Source organism: Anser cygnoides, chromosome 6 (genome assembly GCF_040182565.1).
Source record: "Anser cygnoides isolate HZ-2024a breed goose chromosome 6, Taihu_goose_T2T_genome, whole genome shotgun sequence".
NCBI classification, from domain to species: Eukaryota; Metazoa; Chordata; class Aves; order Anseriformes; family Anatidae; genus Anser; species Anser cygnoides.
In genome coordinates this window covers 28,931,906-28,944,084 of record NC_089878.1, presented here as the reverse complement: position 1 = coordinate 28,944,084, position 12,179 = coordinate 28,931,906, and the positions used below count along the sequence as shown (strand labels likewise).

The 12,179-nt window shown below is 48.7% G+C and overlaps 1 protein-coding gene across 5 annotated transcripts in view; it reads left to right on the top strand.

Moving 5' to 3' along the window:
* The first annotated feature begins 4,049 nt into the window (after nucleotides 1–4,049).
* Nucleotides 4,050–12,179, top strand: part of MRAS (muscle RAS oncogene homolog) — a 41,119-nt gene continuing 32,989 nt past the window's right edge. For 3 of the 5 annotated variants that reach the window (XR_010832427.1, XM_066999632.1, XM_066999634.1), the window contains exons 1-2: nucleotides 4,050–4,204; nucleotides 4,942–5,216. The gene's annotated coding sequence lies outside the window, so the exon portion shown is untranslated. Of the gene's footprint in view, nucleotides 4,205–4,941; nucleotides 5,217–6,303; nucleotides 6,467–12,179 lie in introns of all 5 variants that reach the window. The other 2 variants (XM_066999633.1, XM_066999635.1) reach the window with 2 other exon arrangements.

Genomic DNA, 12,179 nt, shown 5'->3' with positions numbered 1-12,179 from the left:
TTCCGTAGGGAAGTGTGTTCTTCTATAAAGCACTGCTGATCCTTGTCTCTCTAGAAACCAAATTGTCAGTCTCTTTGTTTTGCAGCCAAATTCCTCATCCCAGGTCTGGAATAAGTATGGAAAAATATTTCCAGATAATCCCCTGTTATAAATAAACTGGGTGGGGGAAAGGACTCTGCAGATCCTTCCTAAAAAAAAAAAACAAAGAGCAGCAGGCTGAAAAAGGGTATGGAGAAAGGTTTCACCTCTTGTACTAGGAGAGAAGAAAAAATCTTGATCGGGAGGCTGATGTTTTCAGTGTGTGTTCAGGGTGAGTCACATGAAAGGCAAATTGAGATAAGAGCAGAGTCCTGAAAGAAAACTACTGATTTTAATCTCTGTATCCCAGCTTGCAGGGTCTTTGCTGCAGAAATTAAAGAGCTGTTTCCCTGTGATGTCTTCTTGCTAAAAGGTGCAGCATCACCAGCTCCCCAGTGCTTTCTGCTCTCTGTATAGTATATGTGCACATATATATATATATATTTACATGGTATATTATAAATATATATACATATAAAGCCTTTCTGGGACTTTTCCCTCGTGACCCGTTTATATTGGGTGCTGCATGGTCAGCTTGTCACAGCCCTCTTGCAGCTGTTACAGCCGTACTGTATCCTATCTTTAGCCAAGGCATCTTTTAAGCAGTCACACATGAACTTTTACTGGGTTTATGTAGTTACATCTGAATATCACTAGATGTCCTCTACTGCTAAGTAGCTTTACCTCAGTCCATGCCAACAGCCACAGAGAAGTTTATTGAAACAAATCTCAGCTGTTTAAGCTATGTTTTTTTATAGTTCAGTTGTTCCAAGTCCATAGATGCACAGTGATATTCCTTGTCCATAGCCTGAAGGAGTGCTCCAATACCTCTTACCCACTGGATTTACAGTGAGAGCAAAGGTATCGTTTTGGTTTCATGCAGATTTGGAGCCATCTGGCATGTCATAGGAGCACCGCAACCTCCTTTGCTTCTCATTTGAGACTGGACCATCAGGCAGGCCTCAGGCTTTGGCCTCCTCATGCCCATCTCCACATTTAATGCCCAAGGCCAGGCCCATGGGGCTCTGTTCTAGCACCACCTGATCCACTGTAGGATGCCACAAGGGTCTCTGCGGGGTGTAGTTGGGAACAGCTCCCTGCTCTGGCACAACCCAGCTGGCCTCCAGGCAGCGATGCCTTGGGTTAGCTCATGAGAGTACCACCGCTAGCCCCCAGACCCCATCTCCATCCTCTGCCTTCTCTGCAGTGACCGCTTATCATAGTGTCATAGAATGGTTTGGGTTGGAAGGGACCTTAAAGACCATCTAATTCCAACCCCCCCGCCACAGGCAGGGACACCTCCCACCAGATCAGGTTGCTCAAAGCCCCATCCAACCTGGCCTTGAACACCTCCAGGGATGGGGCACTATCCCTGGCTGTGTGACAGTAAGGGCAGCACTATACTGGCAGGAACTTTTACAGACAAAATTTTACCCTTGCAGAGAAAACATCGCTTATTTTGTGCAAACAGCCCTGCCATGCTGTGAAAGCCTGTGTGCCTGCAGCCACCCGCTGCAGATTTCCGCTCAACATACAGCGTGCCAGGGTCAGGCAAGGGAAGTGTCCCCCGCCAGCCTGCAGGGCAGCCACTAGCAGAAGAAGCCGAGAGGCCATGTGTGGTTTGCACGGCATTAACCCGCTCAGCTGTAACGTGGGGCAGGAAAGAGCCACGCCATCTAGCCCTAAGAGTGAAATGTTACGCTGTACAGATAATACGTCCTCTTAGAGACGGTTTGCCTGAGGTACAGGCTGACCCGAGCAGTTCAGAGACTGTACGATCACTTTAATCTATTAAGGGATGTTGAACCAGACTGGAAATGTCATGTGCTTAAAGCTGCACGGGGTAAAACGCTGGCTGAAATGTGAAGGCGCTTTTTTCTTTTAGCTTTGCATAAAGTTCCCAAGTTTGAAGTTTTGCCCATTCTGCACTCATGTCCTGACGGGGAGGGCTGGTGCAGGAGAGCTCTTCGTGACAGCGCGTCTGCTGTCAAACCGAAGGCAACCCTTTGTTTGAGGGCTCCTTGGGGTGACTCAGCAGGATGCGAAAATGCACTTAAATAGGAGCTGTATTGTGTAAGCGCCCAACCACAGCAGCAATTCCCCTGTAGCAAAGTTGTTAACTAATACGCGCTACAAGACATTTAATGCCGCTCCAGATACTGGCAGGAATTGAAAGAAAGATGAAATAGGAGTTTTTGGCTTTCCTCCTTACATAATTTCAGCATTTCACATGGGCAGGAAGACTACTGAGAACTGAGGGATACCCAGGAGACCTAAGTGCGGGAGCCAGGCCACGGGGCTTTTTTCTCAAATGCTACTGAAGTTGGTATGAAACACAGCCAAGATTTTCAGATCTGGGTGTCTGAATATTGGGCTACTCTTGGTTAGGAAATGCAGGTACCTCCACATTAGCAGAAGTTTGTCTGCTCTAAATAGAAATCTGTTTAAGATGCCAGATTACTAAACTGGATGCTCAGATTTAAAGATCTAAGTTGGAAACCTCTGGCCTACTGGTCCCAGGACTGCAGTGTCCCCAGCACTTAGTGACTTTTGTGGCTCGCCAACAGGCACCGCTCACCTGCGGAGGGCACCGCTCACAGGCAGGTTTGCCAGTGCTGCCCTCGTTCATGGCAAGATGTGCTAAGGGCAACAAAAAGTTTGCTCAAAGCTGGACACCTCCGTCACCGTACTGCATGCGTAAAAGGTCTGACAGAAGTCTGCCCTGAGGAAACTGAGACATTTTGTCCAGCAAGGAAAATTTGTGGCCAAAAAGAGGAGCTGGGTTTTGCACCAAATTCACATTCAAACCTGAGAGCGCTGTTGACAAACCCTTGCCTTGCAAGCCAAGCTGTTGATTCATGTGAACAAAATGTCTCAGTCCTGCGGTTCAGTCAGAAAAGCCTACAGGGGGTTCTTCTGGACTCGTTTTCCGTGCCTTGAGATGGAGCGAGATTAGTGAAGAATTTACAGGTGAAGGAGGCAGCTCGCTGCAGTATGTGTGCGCGGCTGCTCCACTTCGTAACAAAAGCCAACCAGTTCAGGCCCTCTTTCAACGAAACGAGCGGGGCTCACCCAGCTCACCTAGCACTGACGGACTCGAAGAGCTGAGGCTTTGTGCCTTGGGGAGCACCAGCAAGGCCAGGGCACAACAGCGCTGAGGCTACCCCGAGCCCTCGCCACCTCCCATCCGCAGAGGGCAGGGCCCAGAGCTGCCAGGTGCTGGACCGCAGCCCCCCGAGATGCTCTGGGGGTGTCTGAGGATCGTGCCCAAGCTGCTCTGACACAGGGGCAGAGCTGTCGGGCTCACACGGATCGCTTTCACACCACTGTTGCCCACATCCCGGGTGTGAACAGCGCGTGCACGAGGGCGAGTGCTTGTGCAGAAGCAGGACTTCAGCTCCCTTCGGCCACCAGCAGGAAGGTGCGAGGTGGCAAAGGGACCTGCAGGCGAGGCGCGGGCGCGAAGCTTTTGTCTCCCAGAGTCGAGGGCACGAAGAGGAGGTCAGAAAAGCAAACGGCAGCCCCGCGTTGCCTTCAAGCCTCATCTGAGACAAATTCTGTGAACTGCGACAGGACTCAGCGAGGCCTCCTGCCTCGGGCACTACCGTGCACGAAGCCCCTCCGGCGACCCTGCGCCCACCCGGCGGCGCCGGGGCAATGTCAGTCACGACCCGCCCTCCCCAAAACCCCCCTAATTTACCCCCAAACCCCTCTTCCCGCACCCTCCCGGCCTCTTTAAGGTCCCTCCGCCGCGATCCACCTTAAGGCGGGCGGGCCCACAGCGGGGCCGGAGGCCTGGGCACGGCCGCCCGGTGCCCCCGAGCCCCAAGCGGAGCAGCCGCCCCAAACCAAACCACCCCCTCATCCCCCCCCCCTTCACTCCCCGGGAGCCGATGCCGGGGCCCCGCCGCTACCCCGGAGCCCTCCCTCCGGTGTCGGCCGGCCCGGCTCGGCTCGGCCCGGCCCCCGGCGGCGGGGCCGCTCTATTTATAGCAGGCGCCGCGGCGATATAAGCCATGGCCGGCCGCGGGCTCCCCCGCCGCGGCAGCCGGGGCGGGAGCGGGCGGCGCTGCCCGGCCGCCTCCCGGCGGGCATGGGCGGGCTCTGAGGGCGCGGCGCGGCCCCGGTGAGCAGCGGGGAGGGGGACTGGGGGTTTTGGGGGGAACGGGACGGGCAGCCGGGGCGGTAGGGGGGGTCCCCGGGGGGGGGGGGGGGGGTGTCGCTCCCCACCGGGTCCTTCTTCTTGCCGGGTGGAGCCGGGTGTTGGGGGAAAGGGGCGGTGGTGGCGGGGCCGCTTCGTGCCCCAGGGGGCGAGGTTTGGAGAGCGGTGCCCGTGGGGTTGGGTGCTGGGGGTCGGTGCTTCTCCTCCTCCCGAGCGTGTGGCGGCAAGGAGGGGGCTCTGTGCAGTGAAACCTCTCTGTCGGTTCAGGGTTTGTTGCGTTTTGTTGGGTTTCTCCCTCCCCCCCCCCCCCCCCAGCGGTTTCAGATGCAAGCTTATCTTTTACTTTCCTACCCTTCGCATGCTCCAATCTGGGGATTGCGAGATCTCTTATCTTGCGTTAAAAGTGCTTTTGGACCACTAAGTACTTTTTGAAAGCTTCCAGATTCATTTGTTCGAGCGTTTGCTAGGCTTCTCGGAGGAAGATGTAGATGCTATCTCTCCTTACAAAGAAGGAGGGAGAGGAGGAGGTGTTTTCTCTTTCTTTCTTCTTTTTTTTTTTTTCGTCTTATATTCTTTGCTTTAAGAAAACCAGCTGAAATGCAGCTGAAGGACTAGGCGTTTTCAGCTCATGTGTTTGGGATTGCAGGGGATTAGAAAGAAAGCTTGCAACTTTTTTTTCTTTTTCAATCCGACGGCTCAAGATCTCTGGAAGCGGTGTTTGGAAACCCTGGTTCCCAGGCAGAGAAACTAAAAGCCAGGCTGGCCGAAAGTTGAGCAGCAAGCTAGAGTTAGGCTCTGGGCGGACCAGGCTCAGCATCCTGCACCTCGGCTCCCTGGGACCCTTCTCTGCGGATCTGATGACTTTACGCAGCGCATCGGGACCTTACCCCGTGGCGGCTCGGGGTGGAGACTGGGGTTTTGATAGAAGAGCAAAGCAGTGAGGATCTGACCCCCGAGCGAGGCTCTCCCAGCACAGGTAAATGCAGCGCTTCTGCGCGCATCAGCTGGCGCTTTTCTGCATTGGTTGCTTAGTGTTATGAAAGTGTGGAAGTCTAAGCCATCAGCTCCTTAGTTATCGTGTGAGTCATCTAAAGTTAGGATTTTGGTGGCAGGCTTAAAGGGATGCTACTGACTACAGGTATGTATGCCTCATCTGGAAACTGTCGTTCATGCAGTAGTTGGCACTAATGCATCAACTTTGTAGTCATACCTGGGTATAGATGTGCTTTCTGTGTTTGTTTAGCTCAGGCCCTTTCTGCAGAAGAGAGATAAATTTCAAAGGCCTAAGTTTGCTTGGGTAAGCTGTCATGTTATTTTCCTTTATGAAGGTGCTTCTCTGTTGCTCAGAATCTGTTAGGGTCATTGTAAAAATGGGGTCCCGTTAGCTTAAGAAAAGCTACGGGTAGGTAAAAGAAACGACAGGGGTTTGTCAAGGAGATGAGGGAGTAATAGCTTTTTTTTTTTTTTTCAAAAAAAAAAACAAAACCCTCTCAATAGTATGGCTTTGGACTGCCTAATAGAGATGGGAATTCTTTGTGTATACTGCAGCCTGGAAACACAAAGGTAACAGCATCTCTTTAAAAATAATTGTGTAGCCAAAGAATGGGCGTGCTTCATATCATAGGTCTGCATCAGTTCGTTTGACTTGCTTTTATGTTGTTCCTCCATCCCAGGAGATACCTCATACAGTGCAGAGTGTAGCCCGGGTTGCAGAGGGCCAAGCACCCCACTAGCATGACTCCCAAATCAGAGCAGCTGCAGCAGGATCGGAGCTGGCCCAGCATTTGTTTTCAGAACTGATGCGAAAGGCGGTTTCTGTTTACTGAAGTTTTCGGTGGGTGTTTTTACCAGCTCGAGATTCTTTGTAGAGGAACTAAGAATTACAGAAACAAAGCTTGCATTTTTCATGGGGAGAGTTCTTTGAGGTTTGTGTGTGTGTGTTTGTGTGTTGGGTTGGGTGGTGGCTTTTCTTTTTTTGTCCTTTGTTGGTTGCTTTTATTTTTTTTTTTTTTTCTTAAACTGAGGCTACCAAGAAGGAGGAATAAAACTGCGTATTCTGGCAGGTAGAGAGGACTTCTTTCCTTCTCCCCACACCACCTTTGGCACATGATAGAGACCTGCTGGTATTTCAGGACTGGAAGCAGCAGCAGGAGGAGGAGGAGCAGCCCTGTACCTGTGCTCGTGTTGTCATTGGCAAAGCAGTACGTGAGGGCACTGTGAGGATAAGTGAGTATAGGACAAATGATGAGCCATTATCATCGCTGCCATCATGCTGTGGTTCCTTAGTGCTCTTCTTTAGCTGGGGACTGGCATGGTGTCCTGTACCTAGACCTGCGCGGCCCTTCAGCTTGCATCATGTGCTGTCGGTGGCTGCCTGGGGGTGTTTCACTGTTGGGACCATCAGAGCACAAGCTCTGCTCTGTTCTGCTCTTAAGTTTGCACGGCTCCTTGAGGAAAGCTGTTTGACTTTGTTTCTGCCCTTTATTTTTTTTTTTATCTTCCCTCTTTGGGTGTGAAATTTCTCTGTATGGTTGGATTCAAGCCAGGAGTCTCTACGCACCTCCCCTGCTTACAAAGCCACGTTCCCCTGCTGACCTGTTGCGTGCAGGTCAGGCAATTCGTTAGGATGAGTTAGTCTGCTCTATGAAAGCTTTAGGATATAGACTTCAACTGGACTGGTCTTTATTTGGTTTTGGCTCGTTTATTTGCTCTGCAATGCTGTCACTCCTGTCTTGCTCGGTCTCTGTGTCCGTGCTGGGGCTGTGGCGTGGTGTTGCCACTGTGTGTGGGAGCTGCTCTTGTCCTTGCCTCAGTGTTGTAACTTCTGTGCAACTGCACCTCCCTTTACATCCCTTACCTGTGTAGGTTGGAGGAGGGAGGGATTGTGTGGCAATGTGCAGCCCTCAGCGCAGAGGGGACTCCAGCTCTGGCTAGTAACATGGATCCACAAGAACAAAGAGGCACAAGAGACTAGTATTTGCATAAGCCTCGCTGCCATAAATAAGTAGATCAGGGCTGAGGGGACAGATTGAATTATGGAAAATATGGAATTCATTTTCAGGCTTTCAAGATACTGCCATAGACAGGGCTGAGGAAGAGAAGTGGTCTTAACAGATATGGAAATGTGCCTTGAAAGTGACCTTTCAAAAATCAATGATATTATTCTTGGTGTGTGAGACATCCAAATTTAATAAAATGTAAAGCAGAAGGGGCTGGGGGGATTTTGTCCAAGTGAAAACAGAACAAGCGTGGGACTGGCAGATGGGAGGAACATTAGCCCACTCCTTGATGGAGTTGTTGCATCTTCCTGTTGTCTACAGAAGGGACTTGATAGAAGATAGTGGGGAGAAACGTACAGGCTGTTTGCTCTATTTGAATGTCACTGGATGTAGTTTTTTGCATAGGGAAGTGAAAGTCCAACAGTGCAGTGGGTCATATCCTGAGTGTTCCTAATGTAAATCCAGAGCAAGTCCATCAACTTCAGTGACATCTGCAGTAAGCCACGACTGGCTCTTTCTGAATAGAGGGGAGAAATGAGCAGCTGTAGCTTAGGAGGCTGGATTTCTTGGCTTGGTTTATTTTTTTTTTTTTTTGAGATTTATGACTCTTTTATTTTCTGTTTGAAAATGTAGCAGAGCAATTGCTGATCCATGCATGTATGTATGAGAAAATGTCAGCGGAGGAGTAATACATATGGAAATCTTGCATAGAGAGATGGCAAACTGGCCACCTGCTCCTAGATGATGAAATAATTATACAAAAATATATCTACTGAAGTAGTCATTGAGGGAAGAGGGGGGGTGGGTAGGTCTGGGGAAAGTTAACAGTTGTTTTTTGTTGTATTTTTTTTAAGTAGTTGTCGTATTTACTGCTGACCCTCCAACCAGCTTTACCGCTTCAGACACTAGTTCTTCAGTAAGTGATGGCTAATGCTGTACAGGTTTCATCACAGAGAGCAGTCCCTTGGTTCAGAGCTAGGTGGAGAGATGGGAAGCCTGCCTCCAGATGCATTCTCTGTCACAGACTGCCTGTGGGCAGGTAGGCTGAGATCTCTAACCCTTATACGTGGATATCTGGAACTGTGAATCTGCCTCTCATTGAACCCACTCTTCTTTCTAATGCAGTAGTTTTGTTTTTTGTGGGGTGTTTTGGGAGCGTAAATATAGCAAATGCTGAGATACTAAAGAAGGCATCTCTGTATCTGAGATACTCTGGGACTGAATTCTCCATTCTGCTGCTTATATTCCGGCCAGAAATGGCCAGCAGAATTGCTTCTACAAATAAGGCTGCTTATTAATTTTTGGCTAAATACTGACCTTCCTTGTTTGTGTCTGTCTCTGAGAATTTGCTGTTGATGGGCTTGAGATTGAAATCTCAAACTACTTTTTTACTTTTTTCTACAACTACTATAGAGCAACTTGAAAAGTGTGCTGACTCCCCTTCACCTTCTCCCAGATAACATACTGCTTGTTTTGCCATGCCTGTTTTTTTTCCTGAAGGTCTGCTTCTGGAAAGAATGTTGTACCAAGTACATAAAGTTATGTGGTGTGGTGGAAATGGTTTTATCTTTCTTCACCATCTCACCCTCCCCCACTATCTAACCCTTCTTTGTGGCTCCAAATTCCACATAATTTCATAAAAAGCTAATCTTTTGAATGTACAACAGTTCCTGTATTGATTTGCTAAGCTTAAGAAAGTTGTAAAAAAAAAAAAAGGTGGGCATCTTATTTTGTAGAGGGGAAAACTGATGTGTTTTCCCAAATATGGGGGGAATACCCCCAACTGGCTTGCTGAGCTGTTCTCTCCATGTTTGGTTATTGCTCTGTCTCCCAGCCAGCTCCTGAATGCATCTGCCTAGCTCAGGGTCCAGAGATGAGCGTCGCTGAGGACTTGCTGGGGACTATTTCACATCTGAATGGTAACTAGTAATGATTAGACATGCTGGACCAGCTTTCTGGTTGATGTAGTGACTGGTGTTAGGCCACTGAAGGCTAGACAACTACTGCAAGCTTCCATCATCTAAAGCAAAAAAAAAAAAATGAGTAAAAACTGCATCAGCTCAGAACCAGTTTGCCATAAACCTGCTCCCTGGGTGTGGGTCAACCTCGCTGTGTCCTGGAGTCAAGTCTCCCGTTAAAATAAGTCTTGGTTTGCTTTCTGATTTACTGGAGTGTAAATAAAGCAAGAAGGTCTTTCACATACAAGCTCACTCATCGGCATATATTAGTAACGCTCATCAGCTTTTGACTGGAACTTTGATAGCATAATTACTCTAAAAGGGTAACATATTCAAAACTACCTGTGTGACTTTGGGAGTTGGATTCCTGAGAGTCTTAGTCATTATTTTAAATAGGAATCAGCTTTCTAAGCCACACATACTCCTGAAAGTTTAAGAAAGGGCTTCTGTTATCATGTCTTTAAAAATGTCAGTTTCTGGGACAAGTGTGGCAGCTCTGCCACTCTACTTATTTCAGTTATTAACTAAGGAGCTTGAAGAAAGGATTAGATTACTGAGGAAAATAGATTCTCATGGGTAATCTTACATTTTTGCAACTTGGACTTCTCTCGTATGTTCTGTCACCTGACAGCAGGATGAAGGTATATATTTTCTGCTGCATCTGTAGGACAGCTAGAAGGATGGCAGATATCTTGGCTATCGCTGTAGACAGAGTAAAACATGCATTTCTTCAGATGCTCCTTGGTGCACTGAATTCAAACAGCATGCGATCGAAACAGTCCAAGTCACCAGGATAAACACGGTTATCAGAGCAACAGATAAACTGAGAAAACAGTCTTCCGTACTCTAGTACTTATGTTTGCGTTGTTAAGACTTAATTTGCTTTCAGTCTTAGGTTTCTTTTTCAGCAGTGATGGATTACTTTTGGTACTTGTGGTGCAGTTTTTAAAGCATTCCTGGAACACTAGTAACACAAAATCTATTTATTTTGCAACATACCTGTGAGATAGAGACCTGCTATTTATCGCACTTCTACAGCTGGGGAACTGGAGCACTTGCTGAAGCTAAACACAGCACAAAGGATCGTACAGAGAAGTCAGCAGGAAGACAGGCAGGAGAGTGTTGAGACTGGGTCTCAATTCCACTGAAAACCACCAAGCTTCGGTCCATACTCTACCCGTTAGATTCTTCCTTGATGCTTCTGAGGCAGTCTGGGACGTTTCCTCAGCTGGACAAGGTGGGATTTGTCTCCTCTAAGGAGGAAAGGTCAAGCCTGGGCAGGCAGGGAGGGAGAAGATGTGTGTCTGGGGCAAGATGGGGAATGGGGAACATCCCCTAGCTGGAGGTGTCACCTCTGCTGCTTCAGTGAGCCCAGCTTCTCTGATGCTGGCACAAGGTGCCTCACAGCTATCAAAACTCTGTTCCTCTGGACAAATCCATTTTTCCTGTGCTCAGGGCCAATTCTGCTGGTGTCCCCTTTTGGATAGAGTTGATGGCAGCGGCTGGGCTGGCTTTGAAGCCTTCTGCCCACCTGCTGCCACTGTGCCGTGTCCCTGAGCTGCCTGGGCTCCTGGGCAGAGGACATCTGCATTCGCTCCATCTTGGCCTCACAAGGAGCCCCAAAGTGTTTTGTAGGGGGGAAGGAAACTGATGTAAAGCTGGAATCTTCTGTTTTGGTTCTGTGGTGAACAGTAACAATATGAGTTTTATTTCTCTGAATGCATCCACATTTATAGGATGCTATATTTAAAAAGGAGAAAAAAAATGAGTCATGGAGAGCTATGCTGATGCTCAGTATTTGTTGTCTGCTTGTGAGGCTGAAGGCAGCAGGCGTTGAGTAACAGTCTTGTGAAGTACCTAGAGGATTTAAGGATCAAGCTGTAGCCTGATGAAGTCAGCCGTAAGTCATGCAGTGCCTTGTTCTGGGCCCCTATCATGTACCCAGTGCTGCTTGCAGTGAAGTACTCTCCTTGAAAACCCTGGAAGCACTCGGTGCTGTCAGCTTCCCTGGACTTGGGTGAGAGTCGCAGGGCTGGGGCAGGAGCTGCTGAGCAGAGGTTGCTGCTCCTCTGCTAGAAAGTCATGGTTGTGGGCAGCAGTGGGATGTCCCTGTGTGTCTCAGGCCATGCCTACGGCACAAGCTGGAACCTGGACTCTGAGTGGGAGCAGGCAGAGCCCTGGGCACGTCTTGGCCACTGCCTGCTCCTTTACAAGAGCTGGAATGCCAAAGCAATAAGGCTGGGTTCTGCTGCAGCACAGGCTCCTCTCCTTTCAGAGCCTGCTGGGGGCACCGGGGTGCCAGGGCTCAGATGCTTTCCTTTATGCATGCATGTCATGACACTAATTCAGTTAGCTTACATTTAATTATGAAGTGCATGAGTTCTTTCTTTTTTAACAACAAAAAAAAAAGCTTCTTAATCTTAATGAAATACTGGTCTGTTTGAGACTGCCACTAAATTCAGCTTTCTAAGAGTGTGCCTGCCAGTGTAGCTCAGCTCCAGCTGCAGGTAGAGGAGGCTCAGGGACTGAGACTTCTCTTCTGGGTAGGCCAAGAACAGAGAAGAGGGTTACTTGCTGCACCAAACAGTGTGAACAAACCCAGGCAGCACGGTGTGCCTAGAAAATGCAGATTTGATAACAAGGTGCTCTGCAGCTCCTCTGGTTTGCTTACTTTTTTGAGAGGAAGAGTTGCAGAACTGAGCAGAAAATAACAATTAAAGTGAAATCTTTTTGGATTTAGTGAGCTTTTTGTTTTGCTTTTTAAAAATCTGTTATATCAGTGTCAAAATGTTTAAGCTTCCTTTGGTACGTTTTTGAGGGTTATGTTGGAAAAGAGAGAAGGCTGTAATGGTGTAAGGCTGGTTCTGGTTTGCGGAAAAATCCTTGCTCATCCTGCAATGGAAAAAAAGGTTAAACAGCTTTTGAGTAGGGATCTGTCACTTGCACGGTTGGAAGCAATAGTGAATGTGATATACAGTGGCT